The following is a 15,646-nucleotide window of genomic DNA, read 5'->3' as shown; positions in this document are numbered from 1 at the left end:
GAAGCTAAGAGTAAACAAGATATGTGGTGACTTCAAGGAATAAACCAACCCCCAGGTTGTGATAATTTCTTGGCTCCTTCTTACAAATTAGCTCAACAGACCTTTGCAAAGTCTGGACTTTCTAACCGAGTGATTAGAATAAAAGCACTGTTGACCTAACAGTTGGGCAGTGTGGATACTGAAGCTATTTCTTTTTCTGTTTTTTTAATGTCTGTTTATTTTTGAGAGAGAGAGAGAGAGCGCACGTGAGCAAGGGAGGTGCAGACAGAGAGAGGGGGACAGAGGATCGGAAGCGGGCTCCACGCTGACAGCAGAGAGGCTGAGGCGGGGCTCGAACTCACCAACCGTGAGATCACGACCTGAGCCAGCTGGATGCTTAACCGACTGAACCACTCAGGTGCCCCTACTGATGCTATTTCTTTTACTAAACACTTGAGATCATTCATACATTGAGCTTATCAGTGCCCCAGATGGGACTCCAGGAGCAATGTGTGAGCTAATTCAGACACCACCACCTGAACTGCTTTTATTTATTTAAAAAACAAATTCTTTAAGTTTGAAATTTCTCAGGTTTGCCACCCCCAAGTCACAGCTCTTCTGCCTTTGGCGAAATTGTCAGTTGTCCAAGGGATGGCACCCTCAGCGTTCTTGCTGCATAGATTCCAAGATGGCTGACTTGCTTGCTCTTTCTTCCATAGAGTCTGCGAGCTCCCAACACCCTTTACTAAATTCCTTTCCCACTTAAGTAGCTGCAGTGGGGGTTGGTTTATTCCTTCAAGTCACTGCATATCTTTTTTTTTTTAATGTTTATTTATTTTTGACAGAGAGAGACAGAGCATGAGTGGGGGAAGGGCAGAGAGAGAGAGGGAGACACAGAATCCGAAGCAGGTTCCGGGCTCCGAGCTGTCAGCACAGAGCCCGACACGGGGCTCGAACTCACGGACCGCGAGATCATGACCTGAGCCGAAGTCGGACGCTTAACTGACTGAGTCACCCAGGTGCCCCAAGTCCCTGCATATCTTGTTTACTTGTAGCTTCTGTGGGTTCCAGTGCTAGCAACCGAGAGCCCAGACAGATGTGCTCGTTACGATGTTCCATTTTAAGGGCTCACCCTTTCCAGGTCTGAACGGCTGGAAGTATAGTCACCACCCAAGTGTCTGACGTGCAGGGGCCATTCCTGCTGGCCTTCCCAGGGCAGCTGACAAACTAACCGAGCAGAGAATGTACTCATTTATATTTTTTAAAAACAGTTTTCTTGAGGTTGCAATTGATATACAAAAAAATGCACCTGTTATATGTGTACAATTTGATGAGTCTGTACGTATGAAAACGTCTGTGAAACCGTCAGCACAATCCAGGTAATAGATCTATCCGTCAGCCCCCAAAGTTCCTTGGGTCCCCTTCTTTTTTCTTTGTGGTAAGGGCACCTAACATGAGATCCACTCTCCTAACACATTTTTAAGTGCGTAATATAGTATTGTGGGCTGGAAGCAGAAAACATTTAATTTTTTGCTTCAAAATACAAGAACTGCATCATAAATCAATGGAAAGCCGCCTACGAACATGTGTTCGCAAATTCTAAACGTTATAACCGCCCGTGTTTATACGAGACAGAAATACGTTTTTTAAATTTTTTTTTTAACGTTTATTTATTTTTGAGACAGAGAGAGACAGAGCATGAACGGGGGAGGGTCAGAGAGAGAGGGAGACACAGAATCTGAAACAGGCTCCAGGCTCCGAGCTGTCAGCACAGAGCCCCACGCGGGGCTCAAACTCACGGACCGCGAGATCATGACCTGAGCCGAAGTCCGCCGCTTCACCGACCGAGCCACCCAGGCGCCCCCAGAAATACGTTTTTATCTTGTTGAAGGTACTGTCCATCGCGGGGAAACGCATAGCGGAGTGACATCTCCGATCTCATCTCAGCAGGTGCCGCTGAGCCAGAAGCCTTGGGGAGATTCAAAGCGTAGGAGGTGGTGCGAGTATCCGCTCTGATCGGAAGCGCGGTGAGAAGCCCACGCCTGGGCGGTGGACTGGGCGGCGTGAAGGGCTGTACGAGATGTCAGAGGTTGGAGAAAGGTGGGCACTCGGGGACCGGCTGGAACAGGAGGGATAGGGAGCTGGGCCCCGAGGCTCCAGAATGAGGGGAGGAGCACAGAGAGAGCAGGCTTCTCCTCCACAGCTTAGAAAGGGGCGTCGGCCTTCGATCCGAGAATCAAACCACACCAGGGTGAGATTCTCCGAGGAAATCAGTGCAGAGGAAAGCTTGCCCAGTTCAGATTTTGTGACACACATATCTAGACTACCTAGCACACGGTCAGCTCTCAACAGTTATTCGCTGATGGAAATAAAAGAAGGAATGATAGGGGCGCCTGGGTGGCTCTGTCGGTGAAGCGTCCGACTTCGGCTCAAGTCATGATCTCAGGGTTCGTGGATTCGAGCCCCACGTCGGGCTCTGTGCTGACAGCTCGGAGCCCGGAGCCTGCTTCGGATTCTGTGTCTCCCTCTCTCTCTCTCTGCCCCTCCCCTGCTCATGCTCTGTCTCTGTCTTTCACAAATAAATGTTTAAAAACATTTTTTTTTCTAAAAAGAAGGAATGATTCCATGGAAAAGAGCCAGAGAGACAAAAGAGGAACGGCGTGGCCTAGTGGCCGAGAACAGGTGCCTGAGTCCTAGCGTGTATGTCTTCAGATCTGTGCATCCCAGACCAATGGCTAGAAATAGTGTTCAACAAATACAGACGAGTCACGTTGTTACTGCCACTGCTGTTGTCGTGGGTACGGCGGAGAGTGGTGTTCACGGGAGGATCTGATTGCAAATGGAAGGATCCAGAATACATAAGCCGATTGCCTCTTCCCAAACTTCCTCCGTTTCCTCTGCGTCCGCAGGCGCAGTTGAACCCTCCTTCAAATCCCGGGCTAGTCTCCGTTCCTCTGGGACATCTCCCTGATCCCCAGCAATCTGCCCTCCCCTTTGTCACCTCGTCACCGGGCACTGGATGCAGCTGTCCTGTGACATCCTGGACGGACTTGACTTATTTCCCTCCTTGGATCCCCGCACGCGATGGGCAAACCAGACCCTGCAAGATATCTGACCCCTGCCTAACTGTGCAGACTCGTCCCTGTATCTCCTCCGGCTTCAAACATCACAGCCATAGTCTCACAGTCTTAAGCTTTCAGCTAAATTTTTTAACCTAGGTTTACGTATGTATTTGGATGTCATTCTAGAACTTATATATAATGTTAATATAGAAGTATTATATATTACTAACATAGAATATGTATTTATTTCACCTATATATAAAAATTGGGTGGAGCCTGGGGAGCTCAGTCAGTTACGCGTCCGACTCTTGGTTCTGGCTCAGGTCATGATCTCACAGTTTGTGGGGTCAAGCCCCACACGGGGCTCTGTGCTGTCAGAGCAGAGCCTGCTTGGGATTCTCTCTCTCTCTCTCTCTCTCTCTCTCCCTCTCTCTGCTCCTTCCCTACTCACTCTTTCTCTCAAAATAAAGAAATAAACTTACAAAATGTATATATGCTTTACATATAAGAAGTATAATAAGTAAAATTAATATACGGCTGTAATATTTGGCATGTTGTAAATATTAATATTTTAAAAGGGAACAGTAATGCCACTTTCAAAGTATGTGCACCTGAAGCTCCATGCCATTGTGGATTTGAAAGAAAAGCAGGTACGAGCTTTGTTTTAATTGCCAGAAATTCTGCATTGTTCTTTTTACTCACTGAAGTTCACTCCCCTGGCAGATATTTGGTCCTAATGTATTTGTATTCGTAGAAGCCTTTTATTAATGACTATTATACATCACTGACTGCAACAAAAATAGTCTCATGATTTGAAATTTAGATTTTGAACATTTTCGTTCACTACAAGTCTTTAAATTTTAAAGTAAGTTATTTTTAATTCAATTATCATTATTGTTCTCAGTAGAACACGATTGATCAGAACAGGATAAATATGTCATAGCTCATGATAAAGAATGATAAATCCTAGGGCGCCTGGGTGGCTCAGTCGGTTAAGCGGCTGACGTCGGCTCAGGTCATGATCTCGCGTTCCTGAGTTTGAGCCCCGTGTCAGGCTCTGTGCTGACAGCTTGGAGCCTGGAGCCTGCTTTGGATTCTGTGTCTCCCTCTCTCTCTCCCCCTCCCCTGCTGGAGCTTTGTCTCTCTCGCTCTCAAAAATAAATAAACATAAAAAGAAAAAAAAAGAATGATCCTAAAAAAGTAAAATACTTGGGCGCCTGGGTGGCTCAGTCGGTTAAGTGTGCGACTTCGGCTCAGGTCACGATCTCGAGGTCCGTGAGTTCGAGCCCCACATCAGGCTCTGTGCTGACAGCTCAGAGACTGGAGCCTGCTTCATATCTGTGTCTCCCTCACTCTCTCTGCCCCTCCCCTGCTCACGCTCTATCTCTGTCTCTCAAAAATAAATAAATGTTTAACAAAAATTAAAAAAAAGTAAAATACTTGGCAATATGCTTCTCTTAACATGATAGGCGGGACTATTTTTTCCGGTCAACGTATTTATGAATGAATATTGCTATCTTAAAGAGACAGGGGCCCGCATGAATCTTATTCACACCATTTTTTTTTTGTGGATGTCGGCACCGAAACACTGTGCACGCAAAAACACAGGAACACAAGGGCTTCTGTCATATGCTGCCCCATCGCTCGCGCTCCTGTCGTTATATGCCAGAAATTCCACAGTGCTTTTTGATAATCCGTGAGCTGACACTGGTAGTAGGTTCTTCTTTAACTTCAGTGACAGCAAAGACTTGAAAACACTCTGAGTAGCTGAAGGGTGTGGTTTCTTGGTCAAAGACCAGAGGTGGTACCCACTTATCAGCGACATTTGTGTTCTGAACACCGAGGTGAATATTTCTTTTTTTAAACGTTTATGTATTTATTTATTTATTTTTTTTTTTTTTAATTTTTTTCAACATTTTTTATTTATTTTTGGGACAGAGAGAGACAGAGCATGAACGGGGGAGGGGCAGAGAGAGAGGGAGACACAGAATCGGAAACAGGCTCCAGGCTCCGAGCCATCAGCCCAGAGCCTGATGCGGGGCTCGAACTCACGGACCGCGAGATCGTGACCTGGCTGAAGTCGGACGCTTAACCGACTGCGCCACCCAGGCGCCCCTGTATTTATTTTTGAGGGGCGGGGCTGAGGGGCAGAGAGAGAATCCCAAGCAGACTCCACACTGCCCTTGGCGGAGCCTGACGCGGGGCTCAAACCCACAAAGCACGAGATCATGACCTGAGCCGAAGTTGGACGCTTGACCCACTAAGCCCACGCAGGTGCCTCAATGGGCCTATTTTTTAAATGCTTATTTATTTTGAGAGAGGGAGAGAGCACGAACACAATAGCAGGGAAGAGGCAGAGAGAGAAAGAATCCCAAGCAGGCTTCGCGTTGTCAGCGCAGAGCCTGAGTCGGGGCTCAGACTCACCAGTCGTGAGATCATGAACTGAGCCAAAACCAAGAGTCGGCCGCTTAACCGACTTAGCCACCCGGACGCCCCTGGCCTACGTTTTAGGTAGTGGAGGAAGGACCTGTGTGAAGGAAGAGATGGCAAATAGGACACATGTCGGTGGAGGTCTGGAAATGGATTCTCATAAAACATCCGTGCCTATGGACCGTTAGCACATCTTCATGTCCCCCCCCCAGGAGTCTGGTTTGATGAAGGCCCGTCCAGTGCCTGACCATCCGTCTGTATCCCCTCCGCTGTAGAATGGTAATGACACAGTTGGGAGCCAAAGAGACATTGAAGAAGGCCGGTAAGTGCTTTTTCACAAACGCCATATGACGCGGGCAAATCGCCTACAGCCCCGATGTGTGTCCAGCACCTTCCGTCCTTCGCGGCTGCCCAGACACACCCACCGCTGGCCTCACCTGCAGGGGAAGTGAGTGTCTTCCCTTGAGCTGATGTATGTGATGGGGGCTGGCTTCACAAAGCCAGGACCCCGAGATTGTCTGCTGCGTCTGGCATCCATCATCCCTGACGGGGAGCCTGCCTGGTTTCTGCACCAGGCTGTCTGCAGTGCTGATTTAGACATTCCAGACGACCCCCCCGAGAGTGCTTTATTGCAGCGGCGGACCCCGGAGCTACAATAACATGCAAAGAGATAGGGGTCCCTGGGCCAGGCCGGCAGCTGTTGTTTAGGTGGGAACCGATGTTAACATGTGTGCAGGATCCACCTGCTGAAGAGGGGAGCGATGATCTCACATCCCCAATCCCAGAGTTGGCTAGAAGCCCCCCTGGGCCCTCGCCCATTGTTCTTGGTGCCACTGGAACTTGAGGCCACTGGCACGTGGCTGTGGGCTGTGTGTGCATTAGCTGCCACTGTGATTTTGCCCTGTGGGAGGGTATTTCGGATTCTGGCACGTAGGCGTGTGGGTACATATCATAAGCGTGTTTAGGGCCGTGGCTCATGTGACGGTCCAGATAGTTGTCCAGAAAACACTCATTCTCTCCCCTTCCCGCTGTGAGCGGACAGTGCTTTACACCCCCTTGACGTGGCTTTGGCTCTGTGACTTGCTTTGACCAATGGCACGTCAGTGCAAGTGACAAGAGCCGAGGGGTCAAATGTGCTCCCGCCCTTAATCTTGCTCTTGCCCTTGGGAAGCAGCCGCGAGAAGAACGCGCTCCTTCAGATCGGGTTGGGAAGGACCCGCGTGGAGCCCACCCCGAGCCCCAGCCCGAGTCAAGCCCGGTGCAGCCTAGCTGAGATCAGCCGAGATCAGGCGAGATCAGCCGAGATCAGCCGAGATCAGCCGAGATCAGGCGAGATCAGCCGAGATCAGCCGAGATCAGGCGAGATCAGCCGAGATCAGCCGAGATCAGGCGAGATCAGCCGAGATCAGCTGAGCTGTGGTGGCCCCACAGGCCTGCGAGAGTGGGGAGAAACCACTTTTGGTAAACCGCTGAGCTGGGCTGGCAACAATTGACAACTGACAACCGATTCTGCTCTGCTGAACCCAAGGGAACGTGTTTCCAAAATATTTCTCTACCCACAGTTGGGTTTCATTCTTCCCGACATGTATTTACAGATGTGCTTGTTTCCTCTGCAAACCTGTGGATCACCCTCCGTCTGGAGCGCCGGTTCTCCCGCTCTGCTCGGCTTCATGTGGTTCTCCGGGGCCAGGCTGGGGTGGGGTGAGCGGAAAGGAATCCTGCTCCTGCCTGGACAGGCTCAGAGGATCCACCGCCTCCCTCCCCTGCATGAAATCAGAGGCTGCGGGGGGAGAGGGGAGGTGATGCTCGCCTTCTCCCCCCCAGGGGAACAGGTGTTCTCACCTCTTGCCTGGGTTAATTGGCTCAGCCACTCTGTGGTTGGCCTCGTGTCTGTTTTCAGAAAAAGAAACTGAGGCAATAACTCACCCAGTGACTGGCACAGGGCAGGAGGCTTAAGTGGTAATTACTATTACGCAAGTCCCCATGATTAGGGAAGTTGAAAGGCCTGACCTTAAAGACTGAACTCTTGAACATCTGTGCAGAAGAGAGTGGCCACAGCAGGCCCGACGGTGCCCTCTGAAAGGCCTGCAGAGAGGGTTGGCCCTTGGCTGGTGTCTGGGAACTGGGATTTGGGGAAGGTTCCCAACACCCTGACTGATAAGAAAGGCTCACGGGGCTGAAAGTGTTTATACAAAACAATATGGTTTATGCTGAACACCTGCTTTCCTTCTGGGAGTCTGGGATTTTGGCACACGCTCGGCAGAGGCTGCTACATGATGCAACTCGAGTAAAGGTCCCAGGCACCGAGTCTCTGACGAGCGTCCCTGGTGGGTGACATTTCGCACGTGTTGTCATAACGCGTCGCAGGAGGAACTCAGGGGGTCTTGTGGGACTCCGGTGGGAGAGACCCTTGCAGGCTTGCTCTTGGTTTCCTCCAGACTTCACTCCGGGTGCCTTCTCCCTCTGCTGAGATACTGTAATAAACCATCGCCATGAATACAACTATACGCGGAGTCCTGCAAACCCTGTCTCAGCGGACGCGAGGTCTTGGGAACCTTCCACACGACATCCCTTCTCTTTTCGTGACTCTAAGCTGTTGCTGTGGATGCTTCCTCCCACCCACAACACCGCCCTCGACTTTTAGGACCAGCTTACTGACCCACAGGACTCTGTCCAAATCTCACCTTGACCAAGAGTTCTGTTTTTTTTTTTTTTTTTTTTTTTTTTTTTTTTTTATGATTCTTGAGATTCTCTGGCATCTACTTTCAGAACCACCCATCAGACACCGTGTCTTAAATGATCACGGTTCCCTCCCTAAGAACTGTCTGAGTTTTGAGTTTTGTGACATGTGTCACTTGATCGCCGCTTTTAGCCTAGAAGCCAAGATACAATGATATAAAACGAATGTTTTGACATTGGTTTTGCCTGGTCCTCAATGCTCCGTGTACACGGAAAGAAGACGTTTGAAGATAGAATCTTAATAGATACCAAATTATTACCTAACTTCACAATATTTTGACAGCTTCTCATAGACACAGCTATAGCAAAATATCTCTTGAGTGATAGTGCCTCAATGGAATTAGCTCTAAGACTGTGAATCCTATTTTTAAATGTGATGAGAATTTTACTCCCTGATAGTTTTAACTCTTTAATCCAGTCGTCAAAAATTGATTAAGTGCCCAAGTGCCAGTGACTGTGAATACTGTGGAAATTCAGTCTCTGCCTTGGAAAGACATGGGTCCTACGTTTGGTAGTTTTTGTAGGTATTTTTCACGCCTATCCAGTGTCTAACTGCCCATGTCCCTTCCACACGGTATCCTCAGGGGATGCTCACCCTTCTTCCGGGTACCCCACGTCTTTCAGGGAAACTGACCTCAGTCCCAGCGATAGCAGTGAGACCCTCATGTTCCAGAAAACTGGCATGATTCCACCCTTTTGGCCACATGATTGTTTCCGAGAAACCGGGTGTAAGCTGATGGGCATATAATACTTTCCTGGATACAGATTGGCCCAGTCAGTACAGAACTCCTATTTTCCTTGGAACCCCCTCTGAATGTAGAAGGGTTGGTGATTCAAATCGTGGAACCATTTTGGGAAGCCAGGCTGAGGAGGTGAAGAGGGGCCCGCCACAGAAAATGAGAGAGAAAGCATAGAGGGATCTTAATCAAGCCACTCCTGATGTCTGAATCTCTGGACTTAATTGCTTACATGAACAACAAATCATTTGAAATAATTAAGTATGATGCATTAGCCCTTTTGATGTTTGCATTTAAAATTAACTTAAGTGACTTAGCTCCGTGGCATCTATCTACCCACTTATCCTTTCTCCCATAGTTTACATTCTGGTTTTCCTTTGGGAAGATCACCCCTCCTGTATTCCCAGACGCAAACCTTGGGTGGGACTGATACCATGCTCAGTTACGTAGGGAAGCTTATGTAAGCTTCCATCAAGCAGCACATTCTCCCCATTCTGGCTTTGATGATTGGCTTAGGAATAGATGTATAACCCACTTGGGCTAGCAAAAGGATAAAAAACTCAAGACCTAGGCAGTAGAAACTATGAGACCCCCTTTTTCCCCGCTAGTTTGCGTCATATGGAGAACTGTATTCTAGACACCCAGGAATTATTGTATTGCTACCAAACAAGAGTCCAGAACGGCCAGAAGATAGAGTCCAAAGATAAAGTCAACATTACAGAAAGCAGAGATGAACAAGAGAAATGGAATCACTTAAGATCCTGGATTAGACCTGCCATGAAGCATATGCTACCTCTGGACTTTCCTGTTATGGGCACCAACCCACGTCAAACCAGACGACAACAAAGCCAGACTCTGGGATGAATGAAACGAGGCACTGGAGCTGGGGAGGTTCACATCCCGTGGTGCAGGTGGCAAACATACATGGGACCGTGACGTAAGGACAGTTGTAATAAACACATTAAATGAATGAATGGATCATTATTCTTTTACGTTTATTTATTTATTTCAAGAGAGACAGAGACGGCACAAGTTGGGAAGGAGCCAGAGAGAGAGGGAGAGAGAGAGAATCCCAAACAGGGTCTGCACTGATGGAGTGGACCCGAACCCACGAAGCCATGAGATCATGATCTGAGCCGAAATCAAGAGTCAGATGCTTAACCAACTGGGCCACCCGGGTACCCCTGCATCGTTATTCTTAAAAAATGATGTCGGTCCTTCAGGTCCCAGGTAAGAGAAACAGTTTGCCCTGTGTCTCTCACTGGATAAATCTATAGAGCCTGGAAAGATTGCATGGAGCAGTGAATGGAGACTCTGAAAAGGAAATCGTTTCAGGTCATTTAGGGAGGAAGACCAGAATTTAAAGCGTCACCAATCTGGTGGTGACTTTGCCAGATTTTCACCTCTCCTAGCAAGTGTCCTGATCCCCAGATCCAGAAATGGCATGAGAGCAAAGATGGAGAGAGGTCCAGGAGAAGCCCAGAGGGGCCCGCTAGCCTTGTTCGGGGAACCCATTCTGGTAGAGGGAGCTTCCAACATTCAGACAGAGTGTGGCCATCCCCCACTTTCCCCCCTTCTTTTCTCCATTCTCTCATATCCAAACTCTTTTAATTTTTTTTTTAATGTTTGTTTATTTGTGAGAGAGAGAGCCAGAGTGTGAACAGGGGAGGGACAGAGAGAGAGGGAGACACCGAATCCGAAGCAGGCTCCAGGCTCTGAGCTGTCAGCACAGAGCCCAACACGGGGCTTGAACTCATGAACTGTGAGATCATGACCTGAGCTGAAGTCGGTCGCTTAATCGACTGAGCCACCCAGGCACCCCTCTCATATCCAAACTCTTAAGCAACATCATGGTGCACAGGATATGAACAAGACTCCGAGGCTCACGGCAAAATGTCCAGGGTAAAATCTAAAATTGCTTGATCTATAAACAACCGGGAAAACCTCACCACTTATGGAAAACATAGTTAACAGACACCTGCAATGAAATGACGCGGATATTGAAATTTTCTGACAAGGACTTTAAATCAGGGATGATAAAAAAATCCTTCAATACACAATTGTGGACATACATGAAACAAATGGAAAAATCGAATCTAAGGCAAGAATAGGAAACATCTCTGTGACCCGTGGTTAGGAAAAGGTTTCTAGACTTGATACCAAAAGCATGACCCATAAAAAGAAAAAATGAACAAAACTGACTCTGTAAAAATTAGAAATTTAATTTTAAATGATAAATGTATTCCGTGAAAGACACTTAAAAACCTGTTAAATCAGGTTGGTTATTGGGAGAAAAGACATGCAAATCGCATAGCTGAATATATCTTTGCTAATCATTTATCCAGAATATGTAAAAAAAAAAAAAAAAATCTTGAAACTCAGTAAGCAAACAAAAAAACCAGCTAAAGAATCGGCAAAGATGTGAGCAGACTCTTCGCGAGAGAGGGTGTATGGATGGCAAAAATACACGTGACAAAATTTTCTATGTCATTAGGCATCTGGACAATGCAAATGAAAGCCACAATGAAATAGCCCTGCATGCATATGGGAATGGCTGTGACACAGACTGGACGGGGTGGGGGTGGGGTGTGCAGGAGACCCTGTGGCACAATTGGAGCTCACACATTGCTTTTAGGAATATAAAACGGTACAGACACTCTGGAAAACAAGTTTGTCAGTTCCTTAGAAAACTAAACACACACTTACAGGTGACCCAGCGCCCCCATTGCCTCACCCCAGGGGAAAGAAAACTTATGTTCACACCAAAACCTGTACACGAATGGTTACAGCACCTCAATCTGTAATTGCAAAAACATGGGAGCAACTGATCTTCAGCGGGCGAATGGTTAAATAGTTTGGAGTTCACGCACATGACAGAATACTACCTAGCAATAAGAGGAATGAACTGTTGATACCCACAGCTTTGATATCTGGAAGGCATTATGTTGAGTGAAAGAAAACAGTCTCAAAGATTACGTACTGTACATTTCCATTTATATGACTTCCTGAAAAAGCAGAAAAATCATTTTAATAGAGAACAGTACAGGGGCCGCCAGGAGTTAGTGTGTGTGTTTGGTGGTGGTGGTGGTGGTGGCGGGGTGTGACTATAAGGGAATCGCGGGAGGCTGGATTTTTTTTGTGGGGGAGCCGATAGAACTGTTCTGTATCCTCATTATCAAGATGGTTATACAAAGCATATACATACATTAAAATTCACAGAAATGTACACCAAAAGTTAGCTTTTACTGTATAATGTTTTTTAAAATGATATTTAAAGTCACGCACAATACTGATGTCTCTGGACACATTAGTTGGATTTCTCTTCAAAATAAGACTCTTCTCTCTCTATCAAAAAAAAAAAAAAAGTGGGGGAGGGTGGCAGTGCTTGGTTGGCTCAGTTGGTTAAGTATCCGACTCTTGATTTCAGCTCAGGTCATGATCTCACAGTCATGGGATTCACACCCAGCATGGAGCCAGCTTAGAATTCTCTCTCTCCCTCTCTCTCTGCCCCTCCCCAGTCCAGACAGACTTGTGCTTGTGCACACTCATACAGACACACACTCTCTGTCTTTCAAAAACACAAAGCAAACAAGCAAACAAACAAAAAAACCAAGACTCTCCTATAGGCCTTGCTGTCTTCCAGGTATGGCCTGACTTTCCAGAACTGAATCCCTTCAGGAGGTTGGTGCCAGGAAACCTTCCTTCAACGTGGCATCAATCCCTGTGCCTACGCATAAAAATACAGAGCAGGCAAAGTCCTGGACTTAAGTCTCAGTTTCTTTCTCTTTCCCCTCCCCAGTCCAGACAGGCATACGGAAATAATGTTAGAAATGTAAACTTTGAGCATGAATGGGAATTTTATTTCCAGAGATGTTTATAATTTTTTTTCCTCTTGGGTTGAAACCCTCATTCATACCCAAATAAATTATTTGGGGGTGTTGATAAGAAGATAAATCTTAAAGGGTTTTCACAAAGGTCTGTATTCAGAAAATCCACCTTTCTCTGGCTCACTTTTTATAGGGAGTCGGGTGAGTGTTGTATGACAATCCGAATTTGCTGTATTTTCTTTTCCTTTTTATATGTTCGCAAAATACTCTAGATACCGGGGAATCACAAGTTCAAGGTGGGAAGCAAGATAGGCTTTTCCAGGGACAATCACCTTTCAGAGCACACACAAGGATTCAACATACTCCCGGAGCCCTACAAAGGGGGACAGCGACAGACCAGAGGCTTTGTTCGCATTGCCTAAAGCAGCAATAAAAATGCTTTAGGAAACATCAGTAGCAAGATAGGGGATGCCTGTTGTCTACGCTTAGCTTTGGGTTTAGGTAGCCGGGGCTCTGTTGAAATGTCTGACGAGTGAGTATAGACATGTCACTTAGTGGGGAGGCCAGTGTTTAAAGAATTGTAGTTTTAAGGTTTTATATAAGAACTATGGTTTTTACTTTTCTGCATTCCCTCTCTCCCCCAATTTTGATAACAGATATGTGTATTAGTTAGTAGGCTTTGGCTACAATTGCTAGGGATCCAAATTAAACAGAATTCGAAGGATGTTCATCTTGTCTAACTGAAAATTCTGTGCAGGAGTGGGGTGGATTACAGGCATGGTTGGATCTAGGGAGTGTTACTGGTTATGAGCTGGTTACAAACAGGAGAAGTCTATCTAGCTTGTGTAAATGTAAAAGGGCTTATTGAAGGCTGTTACGTGGCTCACACAACCTCTGAGAAGAGTAAAAGATCAGGTGTGGTGTCCTTGCTCCTGGGGACACTGGGGCGGAGGCCAGGCACCAGCATGAAAGCCCCCTGTATTGATGCCATCTGGAAGCTGTGTGTCCCTCACCAACAAGGATCTGTGGGGAGCCTTCTCCAGGCTACTGGCTTCCAGATCACACGGGGCATCCCACTTGCCAAGCATCCTAGCTGCAAGGGAGTCTGGGAGAACATGTCCCCAGCTTCCCACCGGGGAGGCGTGAACCCATAAGATGGGAAGGTCTCTATGTATAGGAGGTGCTCAGGGACAAACAATAATGAAAACAACAATAATGACGGCAGCAATAGCTGGCACATTTCAGTAACGTATGGTGTGCCTGGCAGTCTTCTAAGTATATCACACTTAATGTCCTCATGGCATCTCTTTGGAGACAGGTACTCCTCGGGTGAAGAACCCGTGACAGAGAGCTGAAGTAACTTACTTACATCCAGAGTGACCATGCATCCTGGTTTGCCTGGGACACCATAATATTTATGGGACAACATAATAATTATGAGCACCTCCATTTATTCTCAAAAGTGGTCCAATTTGAGTAGTAAATTCTATGATTATTTTACCAAGGTCACACAGCTGGGAAGAGGAGAAGCTTGGGCGACGAGTAGCCACTAACGGGGTCAGCTGCCATCACCACCAGACTCAGTCTCTCTCTCTCTCTCTCCCCATCTCTCAGCTCTGCCTTCCTTCATTTGGGCTCACCCCCAGGTGGTGCAGTGAGGCCTTCCCACACCCAAGGCCGATGGGAAGAGACACCACCCCTACCCCTCATTCCCCCCACTCTGCCAAGGTTCTAAAAAGCAATCACAGGTTTTCAACCCATTGGCCCAGTGTGGGTTTAGAGCTCCCTTCTGGAACCTAGGCTGATGCCCCAGGAGACCCCAGTGCTAAGCAGGGTAGGGGGTGCCGCCAAGTGAAAAGAGCGGTGCTGTGATCCAGAGAAGCACGATGAGGGCCTGGGTGGCTCAGTCGGTTGAGTGTCCGACTCTTGATTTCAGCTCAGGTCGTGACCTCACGGTTTGTGAGTTCGAGCCCCATGTTGGGCTCTGTGCTGACAGTGTGGAGCCTGCTTGGGATTCTCTCTCCCTCTCTCTTGGCCCCCTCCCAATCATACTCTCTCTGAAAATAAATAAACATTAAAAAATAGCCACAAAGAAGCACAACAGATACCATGCAGGCACAAAGAGATGTCCCATGTAACTGTCGATACCAACTGTCTAGTCTGACTCTTGTGTATGAAAACGTGGATGGCAAAATTAGATTCTCCGTGTGCTCTGAAACACTGTGCCTTGACTGATAATCACAGGGGACTGATTATATCATGATCATGATGCAATCAGATGTCGCCATTGGAACCCATCCAGTAAGACAGAGAGACATGAAGGGAACAAAAAGCCCTCCCTCAAGGCCAGGTAACGAATATTTTAGCCTTTGCAGGCCGAACGTGATCTTCGGTGCGCACATGCGTGTGGGTACGTGTGCGTAGAAGGTGGAAAACCGCTGTTTGTGGGTCCAGGGGCTGGACAAATGTAGGCCGTGTGGGCTGGATTTGGCCCAGGGTCCTTGTTTGCCAACAGCGATCCATCAGAGAAGGCAAGACATAGATGCGTGACTAGAGGACCCCGGGAGCCTTATGTCGCCTGCGCTGGGCCCACGTGTGTGTCTGAGGGGACCCCGTGGAAGGATGGGCATTGGGCAGGTCCCTGGAAGTGACACTTGGCCGTGCGTAGACTGGAGGGCCGCTGGAGCGGCTCCCGGTGCTTCCAGCTCCCTACAGCCCATCCGTCTGCTTCCTACTGGCAGGGTGGGATGATCCTCTGGAGAACCTTCTGTCTCCTGCTCAGCTCAGACCACGGCCCTCCAGGGTCTCCTCCCCAGTCACAGGAAAGGTCCAGGAATGGGCACGCGGCCCCCAAAGTCTGTGAGCCTGCCTG

Source organism: Panthera tigris, chromosome A3, assembly GCF_018350195.1.
Source record: "Panthera tigris isolate Pti1 chromosome A3, P.tigris_Pti1_mat1.1, whole genome shotgun sequence".
Taxonomy (NCBI): domain Eukaryota; kingdom Metazoa; phylum Chordata; class Mammalia; order Carnivora; family Felidae; genus Panthera; species Panthera tigris.
The sequence above is the reverse complement of the archived record's forward strand: the minus strand, read 5'-3'. Positions refer to the sequence as shown.